The sequence below is a fragment of the Trichechus manatus genome, unplaced genomic scaffold (assembly GCF_000243295.1).
Source record: "Trichechus manatus latirostris isolate Lorelei unplaced genomic scaffold, TriManLat1.0 scaffold00216, whole genome shotgun sequence".
Classification (NCBI taxonomy): Eukaryota; Metazoa; Chordata; class Mammalia; order Sirenia; family Trichechidae; genus Trichechus; species Trichechus manatus.
The window spans coordinates 1,359,376-1,382,415 of NW_004444152.1; the positions used below are offsets into that span (position 1 = coordinate 1,359,376).

General features: G+C 42.9%; 1 long non-coding RNA gene and 1 pseudogene across 1 annotated transcript; one reads left to right on the forward strand and one right to left on the reverse strand.

Annotated features, from left to right (window-relative positions):
• Positions 1-23,040, reverse strand: part of LOC101340259 (carcinoembryonic antigen-related cell adhesion molecule 1-like) — a 63,518-nt pseudogene that overhangs the window by 14,897 nt on the left and 25,581 nt on the right.
• Positions 8,800-15,086, forward strand: LOC111822832 (uncharacterized). The gene is made up of 4 exons (XR_002825940.1): positions 8,800-8,858; positions 8,973-9,095; positions 10,278-10,349; positions 15,049-15,086. It is a non-coding gene; the product is annotated as an uncharacterized LOC111822832 (long non-coding RNA).

The following is a 23,040-nucleotide window of genomic DNA, read 5'->3' on the forward strand; positions in this document are numbered from 1 at the left end:
TTAGAAGCAAGATGGTGAGACTATGTCTTATATACTTTGGACATGTTATCAGGAGGGACCAGTCCCTGGAGAAAGACATCATGCTTGGTAAAGTAGAGGGTCAGCAAAAAAAAGGGAGACCCTCAAAGACATGGATTGACCCAGAGGCTGCAACAATGGGCTCAGTCATAGCACTGATCATGCAGATGGCACAATACTGGTGGTTTCATTCTGTTTTACATAGTGTTGTTATGAGTCAGAACTGACTTGATGGGACCTAACAACAACAATCAGTTTTGACAGTTGGTGTGAATCTTTCAATAATGTTTTATTTATTTGTTAACCTGCCAAAATATTACTGAATGAGATTGTTTGTTTCATAACATTCTCTCAGGGTGAAGCGTGTGTGGTGGGCATAAGCCATGTTAGTTCATGTCGATTTGTTTCAACCAAGTTTTTTTAAGTGATTCCTCATTATTTCATTGCACAGGTACACTGTGATGCTTTATCCACACACTGTGCTGGTTTGGAGACTGTTTCTCAGTTTTCCTATTCACAAGCAACTCTGCAGTGAACTTCCTCATTCCTCTTTACCGCACTTGGGGGTGTTGATCTCATTCTTGCAGCAGATATCTGGGAAGCTCCCTGTGCTGGGCTGTGTGCTCGTCAGAGAGCAGGGCAGGCACAGTCCTGCCTTCCAAGAGCCCACAGGTCAGGGAAGGTTCTTAGAAATGGATCCTGGTCAGAGGGTGTGCATGTTATCATGAGGTAAAAGTACAAATTGATTTGCATAAATGTTGTATGTGCTAATTTCCAACACAGGCCAGACATGAGGAACCTCCAGAAGTAGGGCCATATACTGTGGTGACAGATGTCAATCTCACCAGGAGATTGTGTGTCCATGAGAGACATCAAGGGCTGATTGTGGGGTGCAGGGACACGGCAGAGAGGACCGTGGTGACTACTCAGATTTGAGACGTGAGGAGGGGCCTTTTCCCATCCAAGGCAGTAGGAGGCCCTCCATGACCACCCAGGTGACTTGCTGCACTGGACATCCTGAGTGATGTGAGTGCGGAGACCACAGGGATGCAGGCCAGGCTGAACCTGAGCCTGTAAGAAGGGCCTGGCTGAAGCTGTAGGGATCAGATTTGCCTCTTTGGGTGGGATGTGGTGGAAATGAGGAAGATGGGAATGAGTGTGAGGGAACCCAGTCAGCTCCTCTTCCCTTGTGGTCACAGGCAGAGTGATGGAGCCCTGGGAGCAAGGCCCTACACTGGGAGATAAGTCTTTAGGCTTCACTAGTCCCTTGGGGTCTATGGCCATACTCCCCTAAACGAACTGATCTCAGAAGCTATGCAGGATCAGGCCTGGTTAGTACTTGGATGGGAGACCACTTGGCACTACTGGGTGCTGTAAGGTTTGTGGAACCCTGTTGGTGCAGACGTTAAGAGCTCTGCTGCTAACCTAAAGGCTGCCAGTTTGAATCCACGAGACACTCCAAGAAACCCTATGGGGCAGTTCTACTCAGTCCTGTAGTCTTGTAGGGTCACTATGAGTCAGACTCGACGTGATGGCAATGGGTTTGGTTTTTGATTTTATTCCCTTGGGAGGGTTGTTGACTCTGCTGACAGGGATGGAACAAAGGTCTCTGAAACCAGCATGAGACTTGACCTAGCAGATCTGGGCAGAGTAGCCCAGGACTCAGGTCAGCCCAGCAGCCCCATGGGCACAGCTAGAACTCAGGGAGCAGGACCGTGTGCTCAGGCGACTCCAGGCTGGGTGATGGGCTGTGGTTCTAAGGCCAGGCAGTGGGCTCTGAAGTTAATGCTGAAAGGTTCTCCCCATGTTGCAGGCAGAGAGTCCGGAGTCTCAGGGGCAGGGCGGCTCACTGTGATGCCAGAGCCAACTCTCAGCCTCCCTGAGGGAATGCTCTGTGTGCATCAATTGGCCATGCAGGGTGTTACAATGGATGTACCAACAACCGTAAAGTCCAGACTAGTGAAATGAGTTCATAATTTATAAATTAGGAAATAGTTGGGGTTTCCAGTGTAGTAACATTCTCCCTCATTGCATTTTCTCCCATGGAATAGAATCGAGTGGCCTTTAACACAGTCGCTTTTCATCCTGTCCTTCCTCCTTGCTGCAGCACCTGGGAGTGAACATCGCAGACACTGTCCATGGTGCTGACGATCATGAATAACTGTGGATTTCTGAATTTTTGTGTGTTCTGTTTCTTCTTCACATGTTAACATTATTAACCAGGAAGAGGATGAGAGGGGCTGGAGGGAGTGTGGACAGGACTCAATCTCCATCTCTCAGATCAGTGAATGTGTTTTAACTGACTCCACAGTAATGACAGCCAAGTCCATGCTGACCATGTGTGGTTTGTGGTGAAAGTGATGATAAAAAGGCCTCAAGAGGGGTCACTTTTCTAATCCAGTGATGTATACATATTGGCTAAGGAGTCATTTAGGGCTAAATGATGATGTGGTCATTTTTATATTTTTGTCACCTTCACCTCATGACAAACAACATTTGGGCAATGGCAGAAGAGCTTTGTGATCTGTGGGTTTTGTGCTTTAGCAAATGGGTCCAACTTTTTGTTTCCAGAAATGACAGGAACTGTGGCCTAGAGTTCATGGCAGTGCTTGTAAGGACCTTGCTGAGGTCCTGAATGTGGGCCCTTCCCTGCATTGGTTTCTCCTACAGTCCCTCTCTGTCTTCCCACCCTACAGAGATAAAGACGCTCTGAGGGCTGGCCTTTGGGACAGAGCAGAAAGCCAGTGGTGTTGGCTGGGGATCCTGGATCCTGGGTGATTTCATTTGTGAAGGGCAGTGTGTCAGAAGGGGGCCACCAGGGCCCGGGCTGAATAGGGCAGGAAGGCTCAGGACACCAGGGGCTGAGAAGGAGCCATGCTATGATGTGCCCACCGTCCATGGTTGCTCCTTCATTGTCATCTTTGTGTGGACTTCAGATGGCCCCATTTCCTGTGCTACCTGCATTGCCAGAGGGGTGAACACTGGGAGCTGTCCAGGTTCCCCTGTCCCGGGGCAGGGTGAGTACAGTGCATTGCTCTCCTGGCTGAGCCTTGCTCTTGTGAAAATCATCCTTTCCTGTAAGCATGGTCACACCCCCATCCGCCTCCAAATCTTCTCTGCCACAGAATAGAAACAAGAGTTGGGGTAACTTAGAGATAATATTTCACTGTGTGTCCCACGGGAGAATGGATCCAGAGTTTCAGGTGAATTTTTGAAAAGAGAAAGTTCCCATGAGCAGAAGGAGAGAAAATGAAGGGAGAAGGATCCTCTTTATTCAGATCTTTTCCAGGTAATCCATGGTTACAAGTTTACTTTTTCCAGAAGCCCCTCACTTTCTAGTGGAGGAGGGATGGGAGGCCTTTTCTTGGTCCTGCCTGAGTCCAAGGCAGCCATTCTGGGTCTCCAGAAACCTAGGAGGAAACCCCCTCCACCCCAGCTCTCAGGTCTCTTCAGGGCTCAGAGCTGATAATCTTGCTCAGCTCCTGCCCTCTCCCCAGGGTCTGGGGTCTGAGGTGAGCCCCTCTTCTCAGCCCCTAAGGAACATTTCCTGGAGGTAACTGAGGAGACACTTCTGCTTTTGGGTGGATCTGGCAGCAAATGTTTGTGTCAGGCTTTAGTCATTTCTGTAAAAAAACAAAAAATAAAAAGGAGAACAAGAGGACTCTGACCCTCTTGTAACCTTCTCAGAACATAGTCCAGCCTCTCCCTGACTCTGGGTCCCACATGAGTCTTCTCTGTGCTGTGCCTGGCTTTACTCAGGGAGATCCCTGCTCCCAGACTCCTCCTCTGCTCATTACCCATGCTACCCTCTTCGCTGCTGTTTCCTGAATTCAAATCACAGCCAGGAGTGGGGTAGGGCAGGTCCCGATCTCCCATGGGCCTGTGGGATCAGCACATTCATGGTCCACACTCACCTCATAGATGGGAACAGCTGCCCAGGGGCCAGGCAAGGGTGCCTGAGTGGGAGACAGAGAAAAAGGACATCAGGGACAGGCATGGAAGAGTTTGTTAAGGACTAGGGGGCAGTGCAGAGCACAGTCTGGGAGACTGGGTTGGTACTGCTCAGAGGAGTGGCACTTGGTGCACAGTACAGGTAGGCGGGAGGAAAGGAGAGGATGTGATGTGTAGAGTTAAGTGGGTGGCTGAAAGAAGAGAAAGAAGAGAGAGAAACAGAAGCCAAAAAAAAAAAAAAAAGCAAAAAATGAAATAAAAAAAATAAAAAGAAAAAAAGTAAATTAAAATGACAGTGTGGTAGGATTTGCTGGGTGGGAGCGGGGCACACCTGGCTGTGTGCTGGTGGCTTTTTGGCTGAGTGGTATGGCTCAGCCTGCTGAGAACGGATATGGGTGGCACATGGGGCTAAGTGGGTGGGAAAAACGAAAGGAAAGAGGGGAAAGAGACAGAAGAAACCGGCAATCAAACAAATAAAACAACAACAACACCAATATATGGCAGTGGGGGAGCCAGTCATTAGGGGCAGGACAGAATTAGGATGGCAGCGAGCTGACATCTCTCTTGCCAGGTGGCACAACAAGGCCCTTCAGGAAGGGGCAGAGGCAGTGCAGGGCATAGATGGGAGGGAGAAGGAAAAGGAGAAGAAGTTAAAGAAAAAAAATTGGTGCTGAGGGAGCTGGCCTTTGGGGGTGGCCCAAACCCAGGGAGGGTGCCAGAGGCTGTCCAGCAGAGTGGCACAGTACAGCCCGCCAAGAAGTTGGGGGTGGTGCACGGGGCTGGGTGGATGGGAGAAAGGAAAGGAAGGGAGAGAGAGAGAAGAAACAACAACAAGAACAAAAACAACGAACACTAAATAAATAAATAAAATGACACTGAGTGAGCTGGTTGATAATTGTGGTGACTCTCTGACCAAGCTGTGCAGTATGTCACCTCTAGAAGGTGTGGAGGCTGTGCACAGGGATGGGTGGGCGGGAGAAAGGAAAGGAAAGAAAGGAGAGAGAGGAAACAAAAACAGGGAAAAAAGAACAAAGTAAATAAATAAAAAATCACAGCTTGTCAAGAATGGGAGGGGATGGCACAAGGGGCTAGCTGGGTGGCAGAAAGGAAAAGAAGGAATGGAGAGAGAAAGAAGCAACAACAACAAAAAAAGTCAAAAAATAAAAATAAAAAACAAACAAAAATACAAACAAATCACTCTGACGGGGCTGGCCAGCGGGGGCGGGGTGGACCCTGGTGGCAGTGAGCTAGTGTCCCTCCAGCCGAGCAACCATGGCCCATTGGAAAGCAGCAGAGACTGCATAGAGGGAAGAAGGACGGGGGGTGTGAAAGCGTGTATCCCTGGTTACCAGGTGCTCTGTCTCCTGCTGGAAACTCCGTGGTGTTGCCTTCCCGTACTCCCTGTCTGCTTTCTTTGGGTTCTTTGGTGGCTGTCGCCCAAGATGGCGAATCCAGCCACGTTAGCTGGTATGGGACCTCCAGTCTGTAGCTTTCCTTGTTCTCTGTTCTCTGTCAGTTTCTTATTCCATTTGGTGCTTGATTGAGTTCTTTTATTTCTTCATTTGGTGCTTAGGGTTCCAGGATTGCTGTTTGTATCTGTTTTACTTAATTTTTTTTGGTCTTTACTGCAGTGGGCCAGCATAGTGCTTCTGTCTATACTGCCATGTTGGCTCCGCCTTCATCTTTTCATAGTACTTTGTTATGATCATTTTTATTTCAGTTGGGTCTGTTGTAATGTCCCCCATTTCATTTCTTATTTGGGTTATTTGCATCCTCTCCTGTTTTTCTTTTGTCAATTTGGCCAATGGTTTGTTGATTTTTTTGCTCCTTTCAAAGAACCAACTTTTGGTTTCGTTCATTCTTTCTATTGTTTTTCTATTCTCTATTTCGTTTATTTCTGCTCTGATCTTTATTATTTCCTTTGTACTGGTGGATGTGGGCTTCTTTTATCTTTCTCTTTCTATTTGTTTGAGTTGTATAGTTAATGTTTTGATTTTGTCCCTTTCTTCCTTTTTGATGTGTGCATCTATTGCTATAAATTAACCTCTGAGCATTGCCTTTGCTGTGTCCCAGAGGTTTTGCTATGAGGTAATTTTATTCTGGTTTGATTCTAGGAATTTTTTATTTCATCTATTCTCAGTGGTTTTTAAGCAAGATGTCATTCAGTTTCCATGTATTTGATTTTTTTCCTTTGCTCTTTCTGTTATTAATTTCTACTTTTATGGCATGGCATTGTGATCAGAGAAGATGCTTTGTATTATCTCAATGTTTTGGGTTTTGTTGAGGGTTGCATTGTGGCCTAAGATGTGGTTTACTCTGGAGAAGTTTCCATGTGTGTTGGAAAAGAATGTGTATGGTGCTGATGTTGGGTGGAGTGTTCTGTATATGTCTGTGAGGTCAAGTTGATTGACTGTGGCCTTTAGATCTTCTGTATCTTTGTTGAGTGTCTTTCTAGATGTTCTGTCCTTTACTGAGAGTGGTGTGTTGAAGTCTCCTACTATTATTGTGGAACTGTCAGTTTCTCTTTTCAGTGCTGTTAGAGTTTGTTTTATGTATTTTGGAGCCATGCCATTGGGTGTGTAGATATTTATTAAGGTTATGTTCTCATGGTGCATTGTCCATTTAATCATTATATAATGTTCTTCCTTGTCTTTTATGGAGGATTTTGTTTTAAAGTCTATTTTATCTAAGATTAATATTGCCACTTGTGCTCTTTTTTGGTTCCTGTTTGCTTGATATATATTTTCCCATCCTTTAATTTTTAATATATTTATGTCTTTGTTTCTAAGGTGTGTCTCTTTTAGACAGACATCAACTCACGGCAGTCTGGATGTGCCATCTTGAGCCTCATCCACCAAGGACTGCAGACAGGGAGTATGGGAAGGCAACTTCACGGAGCTCTCAATACAAGACAGAGCACCTGGTAACCAGGGACATACACTTCCCACCCCTACTCTTCTTCCCTGTAAGAGGCCTCTGCCACTTTCCAACAGGCCATGGTCACTCAGCAGGAGAGATACCAGCTCACTGCCACCTAGGTACACCATGACCTCACGGCCGTCTCTTTCAGTACCATTTTTTTTTGTTTTTGTTTTCGGCTTTTTTTTTTGTTTCTTCTCTCTCTCTCCCATCCTTCTTCCCCTTTCTCCCACCCAGTTAGCCCTGTGTGCCCTCAGCTACCCTTCTTGATGGGCTGAGTCAATGACACACAGCCTTCCCAAGTCTTCCGCACTCCCATCCACTGAATCCTACCACACTACCATTGTATTTACTTATTTTCTTTCATTTTTTGCTTTTGTTTCTCTCTCTTCTTTCTCTTACCCACTTAGCTCTGCACATCACATCCTCTCCCTTCCTTCCTGCCTATAGGCACTGAGCGCCCAGTACCATGCCTCCAAGTGGCACCACCCCGGTACCCTGACCCCACCCTGCACTGCACCCTCGACCTGCCCTGTTGGCCCCAGTTTGTGCTGCAAACAACCCATCCCTGTCCCTCCCCCCTCACTGGAGCTGCCCTGCTGCACTATAGGCGAGTGACCAGCCCTGCCTGCCTGGACAAGATGGTGAGAAATACCGTGCCCACAGATAAGCAAACAAAAAAACATGCCAAGCACCCCTGCCCAGACATAACCAAATAAAATAGGATGAAACAGATCTACAATCGATAAATGAAGAAAATAATTCCTGACTGTCCCAGAGACAGCAGACATTATCAAAACAGAAAAACAGGACAGAATGGCTTCAGAAAGTGACCAAAATAAAACAACAGATGACCCTCAGGTAGAAGAAAAGGCACTGGAACTACCTGATAGGGAATTCAAAACTCTAATATTCAAGGCTCTCCAAGAGATGATGGAAAATACAGACAAAAATAAGGAAAAAATAGACAAAATCATGGAATATACAGACAAAATCAGGGAAAATACAGACAAAGCATGAAAAAATTCAGGAAAATAATACCAAAAGAAAATGTCAAAATAAATAAACAGCTAGAAATTATACAAAAACAGCAATTAGAAATCCAAAAGATAAACAGCAAGATTTCAGAAATGCACAGAGCAATGGACAGTTTTAGGAGCAAATTTGAAACAATGGAAGACAGGATCAGCGAAACTAAAGATAAATCCTTGAATACTACTGTCTTAGTTATCTAGTGCTGCTATAACAGAAATACCACAAGTGGCTGGCTTTAATAAAGAGAAGTTTATTCTTTCACAGTCTAGGAGGCTAGAAGTCCCAATTTGCGGTGCCGGCTTCCAAAGAAGACTTTCTGTCTCTGTTGGCTCTGGGGGAAGGTCGTTGTCATCAATTTTCCCCTAATCTAGAAGCTTCTTAGTACAGGAACCTTGGTTCCAAAGGACGTACTCTGCTCCCTGTGTTGTTTTCTTGGTGGTATGAGGTCTCCTTGTCTCTCTGCTTGCTTCTCTCTTTTATATCTCAAAAGAGGTTTACTTAGCATACAACCTAATCCTGTAGATTGAGGCCTGCCTCATTAACATAACTTCGTCTAATCCTACCTCATTAAGATCATAGAGGCAGGATTTACAACACACTGGAAAATCACATCGTGTGATAAAATGGTGGACAATCACACAATACTGGGAACCATGGCCTAGCCAAGCTGGCAGATATTTTTGGGGGACACAATTCAATCCATGACAACAATTTTGAGGAAAAATCAGAGAAAAGAATGGAAAAAATGAAGAAGCCCTGAGAACGATGTGAGATACAATCACAAGCAAAAATTTGTTTGTGTTTGGAGTTCCAGAACAGGGAGAGAGAATGGAAAACACAGACAGGATCATTGAAGACTTGCTGAGAGAAAACTTCCCTCATGTCATGAAATATGAAAAGCTGACCATCCAAGAAGCTCAACGAACCCCATATAGGTATATTGTCTCTTGACTGCTGTGGACAGGCACTGAGGTATTAATTGAGTTGATATTACTTACGCTGAAATTTTATCATTGTGTTCTAACCTTTCCCGTTTGTACCGGCTGTAGATTAAAGGATCTGCTGGGGGATTATGGGGAAGTAGAAGAACATCATTTCCCTCCATAGCACTGAACAACAGTCATTGAATAGAGTTGGGCTCTAGATGATCAGCGGGCTTCAGAAAATTAAAAGTAAGTTTAGGAGGGGAGAGAGAGATAATAGTCAGCATTCGGACAATTGTATTGGGATGGAAATTGGGGCTCCTTTCTGAGCAGGTCTCTTTCAGCCATTGGACATGGAGTGTGTGTGCTTCCCAAGGTCAGCATTACTTCAGCATCTTTGAACCTGTAATTTCCTCTTTTCCTAATACTCTCTCCCTTGTGTCTACACAGGCTCACTCACTGATTGCCCTCAGATAAGTGCTCACACTCAGTGTTATGCTTGGAAGGTGCTTTCCCTGACACCTCATGTACAGGCCCACTGTCTTCACTTTCTGACCTTTACTGCTCTGTGTCCTCCACGATGCTTATCAACACCTGACATCACATGCAAATCTATTTGCCTGTCTGTCTCCCTCTCCCCTGGACATGAGTAACATGAGGGCAGAGGCTTGTCTTGTTTTGTATTGTATCCCTAGTGCCTAGACAGGCATGCAAATACTTGGGGGGTGAATCAGTAAAGTTTCCCAGGGCCCATCCAAGTCCTGGTGTTTATTTGCCTATTTCTGAATTTGGTAGGTAATGGCAATAGTTTCAGGGGTTTATTCAGCCTCCATGGTTCCAGAAAGTTTGCAGTCTATGAGAATTTTAAATTCTGTTCTATATTTTCCCCCTTTTGGTCAGGATTCTTCTGTAGAAAGTTTGATCAAAATGTTCAGTAAAGGTAGCTGGGCACCGTCCAGTTCTTCTGGTTTCATGGCAAAGGAGGCAATTGTTCATGGAGGTAATTAGCCACACATTCCATATCATCCTTCTATTCCTGACTCTCCTTCTTGCTCTGTTGCTCCAGGCAAATAGAGACCAATTAGCATGCCTTGGATGGCTGCTTGCAAGCTTTTTAGACTACAGGCATTATGCAACAAACTAGGAGGTAGAACAGAAGCAATAAGCATGTTATTAGGCCAGTTAACTGGAATGTCCCATGAAACCATTATCTTAAACATCCAAACAAAGGAACTAAATTCCGTGAGGTTTTAGTACATGAGCAGCCTCAGTAGCTACCTTTTATTTTCCTTCTGGTAAATGTATCTATCACATAACTTTTGCCAGTTTAAATTTTTGCAGGTGTACAACTTATTGACAACAATTACAATAATGGGCAACGCTACCCTTAATTAATGTGATTTTTCTGTCACCGTTAACTCCCTTTTCTAGCACATAATCTCCAAGGTTATGGCAAATTCAAGGACAGGACTCAGTGGGAAGGAGTGAGTGTGCTCTGAAGAGGTAAGTTTAAAAAAAGTCTTGGTCATGAAAAGAGAGGCATGGGGAGGTTCTAGCAACTCTCTCCCAATGTTGGCTTTGCCAAATGTCAATGACATCTATTGACATGAAGGGAGGAGCTGTGATCAGGTAACCTAGAGGTGCAGCTTTAGGGAGTGAAGCAGTGAGGGTGGGGGCTTCTTTCCTTTTCCCCTGAAGGTTAAGGGATCTCCTCGTGATGGGGATGAGAGGGGCTTGGAAAAAATACATCAGCAGTGCAGTGAGCGGGACAGGTTGCATTACTTGTTTTTTACTGTTTCTGTGGCTGTTGGGGATGGGGATGTTGAAGTTGGTTAAATTATTATAAAGAACTAGGACCTCAGATATGAATTATCCTTTTGACAGTAAGAGCAGGGTCAGATGGAAGGTGGAAGAGGGAGAATTATTTAGTGCCTTCTTTGTTCTGGACATTGTGCTGGGTGCTTGACATATGTTGTTTAATCCCTTCAACTTTCCTTAAAGGTAGGTAGAAAACCTACTTTACAGATGACAAAGATAAGAGTCAAAGAGGTTAAGTTAACTTGTCCAAAGTCACAGAGCTACTAAGAGACACAGCCAGGATTCAAACACAGGGTGAGGATAATTCCAAAATCCACCTTCTTGCTATGAGGTAGATTCATGGGAGTAATTAACCAATACTTCTTTGTTGCTACATTGAGAAACTTTGACCCAAACTTAATCTCATATTTGTGTCTTCAAGGTTAACTCATTCTAGAGTTTTTGCTTAGGTGGCCTTAGGTTATCTTAATGGTGGTGGAATGATTTGGAAAAGGATAGGGAGAATGGTTGTACAACTTGAAGAATGTAATCAATGCCACTGAATTGTACATCTACAAATTGTTGAGTTGGTGTATATTTTGTTATGTATATTTTCACCACACACACACACACACACACACACACACACACACAGAAAGAATAACTCATTTCACACACAGACATTTCCAAGAGAAAATGAGTCAGTGAAACTGGCTATGCTTACCGTGTTAGGTGAGTTGTCAGAGTGGCCCTGACCTGGGGAAGCAAAAGAAGAGTTTCAAATCCATGAAAACGCTGAGCTGACTTACAGCCTTAGAACAGCAGTGTTTCTAGGCTGGTGTGATTTCTAGCTGAAGGTGGAGGCAGGTGGTGGTGGTAATAAGGAGTGGGAGTGGCACATGATCAGTTAAGGAATTTCACTTCCCTCAGAGTCTGTGGTCCAGTAGCATTAGTGCCACAACAGGGGCAGAAATAGAGCCACAGGAGGCCTCAGTCAACTTCTGAAGATTTCTACCAGTTCACCGGTCTTGATTTTTGCCCAGATGAGTTCTCAGGAACAGGATCCAGAGGCAAGGAAGGGCAGTGAGACCCAGAGCACCCACAAGACAGGAAAAATCTCACTAAGGGAGAGTGCCCACATCTATAATAGAGACAGGAGGGGAAGGAGTAAGGATGAGGAAATGGCTCCTGGAAACATGTCCATGTTACTCAGGCCTGCTTGGCCTGGGCAGAGTGAGCATCGCTCCTGGGGCTGTGTCTCAGGGGAAGTGTTATGGGTTGAACTGTGTCCCCCAAAAATATGTGTTGTAAATCCTAGTCTGTATGCCTGTGTTATAATCCCATTTGGTGAATGGGTTGTCTTTGTTATATTAATAAGGCAGGATTAGTGTAAAGTGTATCCTGAGTTACTCTGTTTTGAGATATAAAATAGATTAAACAAACGAGAAGAGCAAAGATGGAGGGAGAGAGATGCCAAGCCACATGAAGATTGCCTAGGAGCAGAAGCTCCAAGAGACAAGGACTTTCCTCCAGAGCCAGCAGAGAGAAAGTCTTTCCTTGGAGCCATCATCCTGAATTCAGATTAATAGCAGTGGTTAAGAACTCGGCTGCTATCACAAAGGTTGGCAGTTTGAATACACTGGCCGCTCCTTGGAAACCCTGTGAGGCAGTTCTACTCTGTCCTATAGGATCTCTATGAGTCAGTATTGACTCGACGGCAATGCGTTTGGCCTTTTTTGGTTAAACTGTGAGAAAATAAATTTCTGTTTGTTAAAGCCACCCACCTGTGGTATTTCTGTAATAGCAGCCTTCAGACTTCTAACCCCTAAACCGAGAGAAAGTAAATTTCCGTTTGTTAAAGCCACCCACTTGTGGTATTTGTGGTAATTCTGTCTAGATAACTAAGATAGAATTTGGTACCGAGGAGTGGTGGTGCTCCTCTAACCAAACCAAAATAAACAAAACCCACTGCTGTTGAGTTGTTTCTGACTCATAGCGGCCCTATAGGACAGAGTAGAACTGACCTATAGGGTTTCTAAGGCTGTATGGAAGCAGACTGCCACATCTTTCTTCAGGGAGCTGCTGGTGGGTTTGAACCACAAGCCTTTCAGTTAGCAGTTGAGTGCTTTAACCACTACGCCAAGAGGGTTCCCATTGCTGCTGTAACAAATACTTAAAAAATTGGAAGTGGTTTCCGAATTGGGTAAGGTTTAGAGGTTGGAAGAGTTTTAAGGTGCCCAATAGTAAAAGCCTAGATTGCCTTGAAGAGACAGCTGGTAGAATTATGGACGTCAAAGGCAATTCTGGTGAGGGCTCAGAAGTTAAGAGAGCTATAGAGAAAGTCTCTATCATCTTAGAGAATACATATGGCATCAGCAACAGAATGTTTCTAGAAATGTGGACGATAAATGTGCTTCTGGTGAGACTTTAAAATAAAATAATGAACATGTGATTGGACAATGGAGCAAGGGTGATTCTTTTTAGGCAGTGGCAAAGAACTTGTCTAAATTATGTTCAAATGTTTGGTGGAAGGTAGAACTTGTAAGTGATGAACTTGGATATCTGGCTGATGAGATTTCTAAGCAAGATCTTAAAGGGGCTGTGTGGTTTCTCCTACCACTTATAGTAAAATGTGAGAGGAAAGAGATGGACTTAAAAATGAACTGTTGCGGTGTGATAGATCACTGCTGTATGGCCTTTCTCACCATGGTCTTGTAACTCCCACCCAAGTGATTGGGCAGGACTGTGCAGATAAGGTAACTGTGACCCGTCAAAGCGATTGGTCTGTTTTGCCATCCAGCTAGGCTTAAAGTGAGCCATTCTAGAGATGAGAAAGAGGATTTCACCACCACCAAAGAAGAAGAGCCAAGAATGGAACACATCCTCTGGACCCGGAATCCCTGCACTGAGAAGCTCCTGGAATCAGGAAACCAAGAGAACAAGAACATAAACACTGAAGACAGCAAGAAGTGGTGGCAGAGAAACAGCAGCAGGAGACCTTGGCAGGAGAGGCCCACAGGAGAGACCTGCAGGAGACAGCACAGTGGACTTTCCAGTTCACTGAGTGAGAAAACAGAGTGCCTTTGGATAGGAGGTTTGCTGGAGGAGTAGGCTGCCTCCAGGCACTTGGCAGAGGTACATTTGCAACCCACAGAGCTAGAGCTGAGTGCCTTCAGGCTGAGGCAAACTGGCGGAGTGGGGGTGCCTTGGGGCACTTATCAGCAGAGCTAAAAGAGTTTTGTAATAGCTTCTCTAGCAAGGCAAAGGCTGAGGGGCCAAAGAGAAGCATGTCTGTGAGGACAGCTGAGAAGAGGCTGTACTGATGGAAGAACTGTATCCTGAGCATTCTTTAACTTGAACGGTAACTTGTTACTTCCCTAATAAACTCCATAATTGTGAGTGTGGTCTGTGTGTTCTGTGTGGCTTTTCAATGAATTATCAAACCCAGCAGAGAAGCAGACAGTGCTGTGGGAGGGATGGTTGATGTCAGAATTGGTAAAGACGGTGGAGAGAGGAAGCGTGTCTGACCTCTGCCTCATACTAATCAGCCTTGGGCTGTTGATATTGATTCTCCCTTCTGTTGTCAAGTCAGAGGAGGTCAGATGCCACCTTCATGCCATTTTTACTGTTGGCATCAGAGATGGGATTTGTAGCAGTGGCTCCAAACTCATGGAAGCATGGGACTTGTAAGAGAGAGAATGAAAGGGCTTTTGGGAAGTGAAACTTTTTAATCTTAGATAGTCACTTTGGTCGTTGTTAACTGTAATGGCTGAAAGGAAAAGTTATGCTTCAGCTGAGGGGATAAAAGCTGATTCTGGAGCATGGGAAGTAGGACCTTCTTGGTTTCAAGTGGTGGAGCCATAGTCTCCTGGATCTCATAGGACAGGGCCACAGCTTCCTAGGTTTCAAAGAGTCGGATGTTAGGCAACTAATTTCCGGAGTGTGGTGCTGCTGTTAAGGTGTGCTGGGGATGGGGCCTCTGACCAAAGCTGAGAGGTTGGGGCTGCCATGCCCAAAGAACAGAAAAAACGGGGCTTTCAGGCTGAGAGGTTGAGGTCTTCACTCAGATGGACTAGGAGAATGGGGCCTCCCAAAGCCAAGGGAAAAATGTTGCCATTCCAGTGGGCCTGGAAGGTGGAGCTGAAACCCAGGGCCGAGGCACCTCCACCCACAGTCCAGAAAGCATGGACAGCAACCAAACTCTGAGGGCAGGGCCAGAAGGTCTCAGAGAACAGAGGATTATTTTCAAGACTTGAGAGCTAATGTAAATTGTTCTGCTGGGTTTTGCATTTGCTTGATGCCCATTATCCCTTCTTTTTCTTTAATTTCTTGCATTTGTAATGGAAATGTCTACGTTGTGCCTATTTCACCATTATAGCTTGGAAACAGATAACTTGTATTCCAGATTTCACAGGTTCACAGATGAAGAAGAAAATTGCCCTAGGATGGAATATGCCTGAAGTCTCACCCATATTTGGCTTAGATGATTCTGAAGATGAGATTTTGGACTTGGAGTGGATTTAAGACTTTTGGGATGACGCTTTGAGGTGAATGTGTTTTGCATGTGGCACGGACATGGATTTTTGGGGGCAAAATTATGGAATGTTATGGGTTGAATTGTGTCCCCCCAAAGTGTGTTGTAAATCTTAAACTTTATGCCTGTGGTTATAATCTTATTTGGAAACGGGCTGTCTTTTTTATGTTAATTAGGCAGAATTAGCATAATGTGTGTCATGAGTCAATCTCTTTTGAGATATAAAAGACATTAAACACACAAGCAAGCAAGCAGAGATGGGGGAAGAGAGATGCCAAGTCATATGAAGATTGCCCAGGAGGAGAAGCCCAAAGACGGCCTGTAAAGAGAGAGCCGGCAGCTTGAATTCAGACTTCCAGCCTCCTAAACTGTGAGAAAATAAATTTCTGTTTGTTAAAGCCAGCCACTTGTGGTATTTGTGGTAATTCTATCTAGATAACTAAGAGAGGAACCTTTTGAGATGAGGAAGGGTGTGAACACCTACACTAACTCACCGTTGAGAAACAGAGATTTCTCTGTAAAAATTCAGAAGGCAGGGAGTGGTTTGGGAATCTAGGATTCTCTGCTAGGGCAGGGCATGTGGTGGATCTCACCAGCTTCCACTGGGTGAGTGGCTTTACTTACTGTAGTTGGTGCTGAGGATTTGTGCTCTGTTTGGTTGCTCTGGTGGCTTGCCCTAAATAAATATCAGACACTGTGACTGCTATTCCCAAGCATAGGTACTTTGCTCCCTGAATTAGGAAGGACATTTTCAGTAGATAACTCCTCAATGTTCATTTACTTCATGGTTGATACTACCTTTCCTTTAGGGCCTTGTTTTTTCAAGCTATCCACTATCCCTTCTAGTGTTGACACCTTTCCTTTTGCTAAATGTGCACATTTGTTGTTGTTGTTGCTGTTATTATGTGTCCTCGAGTCAATTCTCAACTCACAGCAACCCCATGTGACAGAGTAGGGCTGCTCCATAGGGTTTTCTATCTTACAATCTTTATGCAAGCAGATTGCCAGGTTCTTCTCCTGCAGAGCCACTTGGTGGGTTCTAATGACCAACCTTTCGGTTAGCAGCCTAGTGCTTAACCGTTGAGCCATGAGGGCTCCTTAGATGTGCACATTTAGGTCCATTCTTTATCACCTGCTTCTGAGCCTACTTCTACCCTTTTGTTTTCCCAAGGAGCACATACTGTTTTTTCCCTCACTTTATTTATTGTCAAGAGGCCTTTTGGTTGTGTCTGCTTTCTTTTAGATTCAGTTTCTGTCCTATCCCTCCCTCCTCTGCTACTTTGGTCACCAGAGAACCTGGCTCTTCTTCACAGGGATCAGATCTGTATCTGGATCTGGGACTCTCCCAGGCTTCTTCCACTCCTGCTCCATTATCGTCACAGGCATTTTCCCTAATAAACATCTTGCTTGTCTGATGATAACTTTGCTGCTTCTTGGGATGAAAACTAACACACCAGACTTGAAATTTTGCACTTAACTCTTTTTTTTAAATCATTTTTCTTTTTTCTTCTTTAATAGTGTTTTCCTTCAATTAAATTTCCAATGTTGATGTTGAATGTGTAATAGTTAATCTGTCTACAAGAGACACCATTCTAGTCACTATATGTTCTAAATATTTTAATCCAGACTTGGTGTAAATTCATTTTGAATTATAGAATTTTTTTTTTTACTCTTTAAAAGAATTAGTAATTATAGAATAAAGTGACTCTCACAGAAAGGCCATTTAATACTTATTTTTAAATGCTTTGTTCAGGAAGTCTTTCGAGTAAGCGGGGCCAAGATGGTGGAATACTCAGATGTTTCCTGTGGTCCCTCTTAAAACAAAGAGCAGAAAAACGAGTTAAATGATTATATACGACAATCTAGGAGCCCTGATCATCAAAGACAAATTTGAGAAATGGGACTGAGCAGTGAAGGAGAGACTGTTTAGAAGTAGTGAAGAAGTGCCAGTTGTCAGGTAGCCAGCACCCTGTGGGCTGGGTCAGCTGGCGCATGCGAACTGAGGTGAGCAATAGTGCTCCGGACGCATTTCCCCACGTCAGGAGAGACTGGGTGGTGGAGAGTCTGCACAAGACTCCAGAGCCAGGGGGAAACGGTGCTGGACGTGTTAAGCGCAATCATCTAACCCCTCCAACTTTGGGACTTTCACAGTGGAGAAGTGCTTCTTTCCCCTCACCCATGCCTCTCCCCTCTCTGCTCTGATACCAGTCTGGCAATATTTCAACAGCTGTCATGACCACTAAGCCAGAACTAAGGGCTATCTGCATTCAAACCAGTGTTTTGGCTTAAAAAAAAAAAAAAAAAAACCCACTCAAGCACCCTAAGCCAGGAACTCAAGACTATCTGTGCCCAAACCAGTCTCGTAGCTTCAAAAAATCACCACTACCCCTATGCCTGAAACTCAGGGCATGCACTGCTCCTTTGTCCAGGCACTGGCATACAGGGACCATGGACTTATAATGCCCTTCACCCCTGCTTAGACCTGTGTGGGTCAATTCAACACTGCAGTCTCTCATGAATGCCAAGCCCACTAAGACAGAAACTCAAATCAGTCTCACGGCTTTAAAAACTTGCCACACCACCTAAGCTGGGAAATCAGGGCAGACACTGACCCTTTGACTAGACACTGGCATAAGGGGTTCATGGACTTGTAGCATCCTTCACCCCTGCCTAGACCTGTGTGAGTCGATTCAACAGTGTAGGTCCTCATTAGCATAGAACAACAGGGTATATACCTGAAGCCTAGTTTCAACTGCAGCAACCAAGGGGGAGTTGCAGATTCGTGACATTTGACACCACCCTGCCCATTAAGCAGGGTCCTCACCCACCCACATTAGGGACCTGAGGGTTGGTGGTATCACCCATTCCATCTAGCCACCCATGACAGGGGTCCAAGAATAAGTGGTGCCTCCCAGTCCTTACAGCCAACAGCATTGGGTGCCCAAAGTCTGGCTGCAAAACCCACCCGCCTACATGCTTTAGGGGACAGGGACAAACCTTCCACCCAGGCACTTGGGCAGCCATCAGCTCCCTGCGTTTCTCAGCATATAGCCCCCTACTGTAGCCAGATACCTGTGCCTGCTCTGAACACCCCTTTACAGCCCTGCCCGTCTAAGACAGTAGGTGAGAGTCTGCACCACATGATCAGTGACCGATGACCTGGATACCTGAACTGAATCTTCACAAGAAAAGTGAACAGACTCCTGGGCTCACACACTTAGTAGGTGCTCTAACCACCTGGCCACAGAAAGTAAGAGCCTCAAAGATGTCGATAACCAAAGTAGCTCACATGTCCAGTCTACTTGGACGTATCAAAACAAAAAGCTAGGACACTATAAACAAACATGCAATAAATAAATACAATAAATTATTGATGGCTCAGAGACAATGGTCAATATCAAATCACAGAAAGAATCAGATCAAGATAGCTCCAGCAAGCGACCAAAACGAAGGACTAGGAAACCTTCCAGAGGAAGAGAAGGTCTTAGTATTACCAGAGTTAGAATTAAAAAGATTAATATACAGAGCTCTTCAAGAGATCAGGAATGAGATCAGGCAAAACTCGGACCAATGCAAGGAACACAAAGACAAAACAATAAAGGAATTCAGGAAAACAATACAAGAACAGAACTACAAATTTAACAGTCTGCTAGGAACCATAGGCAGCAAAAAAGATTAACAATAAAATTTCAGAATTAGACAACTCAATAGAAGATCATAGAAACAGAATTGGGGCAATGGAAGTCAGAATTAGTGTGACTGATGATAAATCCCTTGACACCAATTTATTTGAGGAAAAATCAGATAAAAGAATTTTAAAAAAGAAGAAACTCTAAGAATTATGTGAGTCACTATCAATAGGAAAAATCTACGAGTGATTGGAGTACCAGAACGGGGGGATAACAGAAAATGCAGAGAGAATTGTTGAAGATTTGCTGGCAGAAATCTTCCCTGATATCATGAAAGATGAGAAGATATCTACCCATGGAGCTCAACAAAACCTACACAAGGTAGGTCCCGAAAGAAAGTCCCTAAAACATATTATAATCAAACTTCCCAAAACCAAAGATAAAGATCGAATCTTGAGAGCAGCTAGGAATAAACGAAAAGTGACCTACAAAGGAAAGTCAGTAAGACTAAGCTCCGACTACTCAGCAGAAATCATGCAGGCAAGAGTGCAATGGGATGACATATATAAAGCCTTGAAGGAAAAATGTTTTCCAGCCAAGAATTATATATCCAGCAAAACTGTCTCTCAAATATGAAGGTGAAATTAAGGCATTTCCAGATAAACAGAAGTTAAGGGAATTTGTAAAACTCAAACCAAAATTGCAAGAAATATTAAAGGGAGTCCAGCTAGAGAACCAACAATATCAGACAACAACCCAAGACTAGAACACAGGACAGAACAACTAGATATCAGCCCGAATAGGGAAGTCAGAAAAATAAGTCAAAGTTAAAAGACTGAAAATAGGGAAACAGAGACGTCAATATATAAATGATGACAACATTAAAACAAAAAAGAGGGACTAAATAGTGTAGTCATAGAACTTCCGTATGGAGAGGAAGTCAAGGTGACATCAAGAAATAAAAGATGGGTTTAAATTTAGAAAAATAGGGGTAAATTTTACATTAACCACAAAGGAAATTAACAAATCTACCCATTAAAATAAAAAAGAAAAAAAATATAAAGACTCAGCAAACACAAAATCAACAGTAATGAAAAAGACAAAAAGAAAATATTTAAAGAAAAATGACTCAGCACAGAAAAGTAAGTGGAACAAAGAAACTGTCAACACCACAAAAACAAAACACACACAAAAAATAAAAATGACAGCAGTAAATGCATACCTATCAATAACTACACTGAATGTAACTGGACTAAATGCACCAATACAGAGAGAGTGACAGAATGGATGAAAAACAAAATCCATGTATATGCTGCCTACAAGAGGCATATCTTAGACTCAAAGACACAAACAAACTAAAACTCAAAGGATGAAAAAAAGTACATCAAGCAAACAACAACCAAAAAAGAGCAGTAGTGGCAATATTAATCTCTGACAAAATAGACTTTAAAGCAAAAGCCACCACAAAGAATAAGGAAGGACACTATATAATGATTAAAGGGTCAATACTCCAGGAGGACATAACCATATTAAATACATACACACCAAACTACAGAGCTCCAAAATACATAAACTCTAATAGCATTGAAAATAGAAATAGACAGCTCCACAATAACAGCAGGAGACTTCAACACAGAACTTTCAGTGAAAGACAGAACTTCCACAAAGAAACTCAGTAATTAAGACATGGAAGATCTAAATGCCACAATCAACTTGACTTCATAGATATACAGAGAACACTCCATCCAACAGCAGGCAAGTGTACTTTCTTTTTCATTGCACATGGAACACTCTCCAGAATAGACCACATTTTAGGCCACAAAGCAAGCCTTAACAGAATCCAAAACATTGAAATATTACAAAGCATATTTTCTGACCATAAGGCAAAAAAAGTAGAAATCAATAACAGAAACAGCAAAGAAAAAAAAAACAAATACATGGAAACTTAACAACTCCTTGCTCAAAAACTACTAGGTTATAGAAGAAATCAAAGACAGAATAAAGAAATTCATAGAATCAAATGAGAATGAAAACATATCTTACCAGAACCTTTGGGACACAGCAAAAGCAGTGTTCAGAGGTCAATTCATAGCAATAAATATACACATCCAAAAAGAAGAAAGGGCCAAAATCAAAACATTAATCCTCCAACTCAAACAAATAGAAAGAGAGCAGCAAAAGAAGCCCTTGGGCACAAGAAGAAAGGAAATAATAAAGACTAGGGCAGAAATAAACAAAATAGAGAACAGAAAAATAACTGGAAGAGTCAACAAGACCAAAGGCTGATCCTTTTAAAAGATCAAGCAAATTGATAAACCATTATCCAAACTAACAAAAGAATAACAGGAGTGCAAGCAAATAACCTGAATAAGAAATGAGTTGGGTGATATGACAACAGACCTAACTGAAATTAAAAGAATCATAACAGAATACTTTGAAAAATTGTACTCCAACAAATTTGAAAACCTAGAGGAAATGGACAAATTTCTAGAAACACACTACCTACCTAAACTAACACAAACTGAGGTAGAAAAACTAAATAAACCCATAAAAGAGAAGAGATTGAAGAGGTAATAAAAAAACTCCAAACAACAACACCAAAACATTCCTAGCCCTGATGGCTTCGTTGAGGAATTCTACAAAACTTTCAGAGAAGAGTTAACACCAGTACTACTGAAGGTATTTCAGAGCATAGAAAAGGAAGGAATACTCACAAACTCGTTCTAGGAAGCCAGCATAACTCTGAAACTCTGATACTAAAGTCAGGTAAAGACACCACAACAAAAGAAAATTACACACCAATATTCCTCATGAACATAGATGCAAAAATCCTCAACAACATTCTAGCCAATAGAATTCAATAACATATCAAAAAAAAGAAAAAGTCATCATGATCAAGTAAGAGTCATACCAGCTGTGCAGCGATGGTTCAATATTAGAAAAACAGTCAATGTAATCCATCACATAAATAAAACTAAAGCAAAGAACTGCAAGATCTTATCAATTGATGCAGAAAAGACATTCGACAAAGTCCAATAGGGATTCCTGATAAAAACTCTCAGAAAAATAAGGATAGAAGGGAAATTCCTGAACATAATAATGGACATTTATACATAACCAACAGCCACCGTCATTCTAAATGGAGAGAGGCTGAAAGCATTCCTCTTGAGAATGCAAACCAGAAAAGGATGCCCTTTATCACCACTCTTATTCAACATTGTGCTGGAGGTCCTAGCCAGAGCAACTAGGCTAAAAAAAAGAAAAAGAAAGGGCATGCAAACTGGTAAGGAAGAAGTAAAAGTATCCCTATTGCCAGATGATATGATCTTATACACAGAAAATCCCAAAGAATCCACAAGAAAACTACTGGAACTAATAGATTTCAGCAAAGTATCAGGATGCAAGATAAACATACAAAAATTAGTTGGATTCCTCTACACCAACAAAGAGAACTATGAAAAGGAAATCGCCAAATCAATACCATTAACAATAGCCCCCAAGAAGATAAAGTACTTAAGAATAAACCTAACCGGAGATATAAAAGACCTATACAAAGAAAACTCAAGACACTACTGCAAGAAACCAAAACAGACCTATATAAGTGGAAAAACATACCATACCCACGAATAGGAGGATACAACATTGTGAAAATGTCAATTCTACCCAAAGTAATCTACAGATGCAATGCAATCCCAATGCATATTCCAATGGCATTTTTTTCCAGAGATGGAGAAATAAATCACCAATTTTATGTGGAAAGAGAAGAGGCCCCAGATAAGTAAAGTATTACTGAAAAGGAAGAACAAAGAGGGAGGCCTCACATTACCTGATTTTACAACCTGTTATACCACCACGGTAGTCAAAACAGCCTGGTACTGGTATAACAACTGATACATAAACCAATGGAACAGAATTGAGAACCCAGACATAAATTCATCAACCTATGAGCTGCTGATACTTGACAAAGTCCCAAAGTCCGTTAAATGGGGAAAGGATAGTCTCTTTAACAAATGGTGCTGGTATAACTGAATATCCATCTGCAAAAAAATGAAACAACATCCATATCTCACAGCATGTACTAAAAGTAACTCAAAATGGATCAAGGACCTAAATCTAAAATCTAAAATGATAAATATCATGGAAGAAAAAATAAGGACTTCACTACGAGCCCTAATACATGGCATAAATAGTATACAAATGGTAACTAACAATGCACAAACATCAGAAGAGAAAC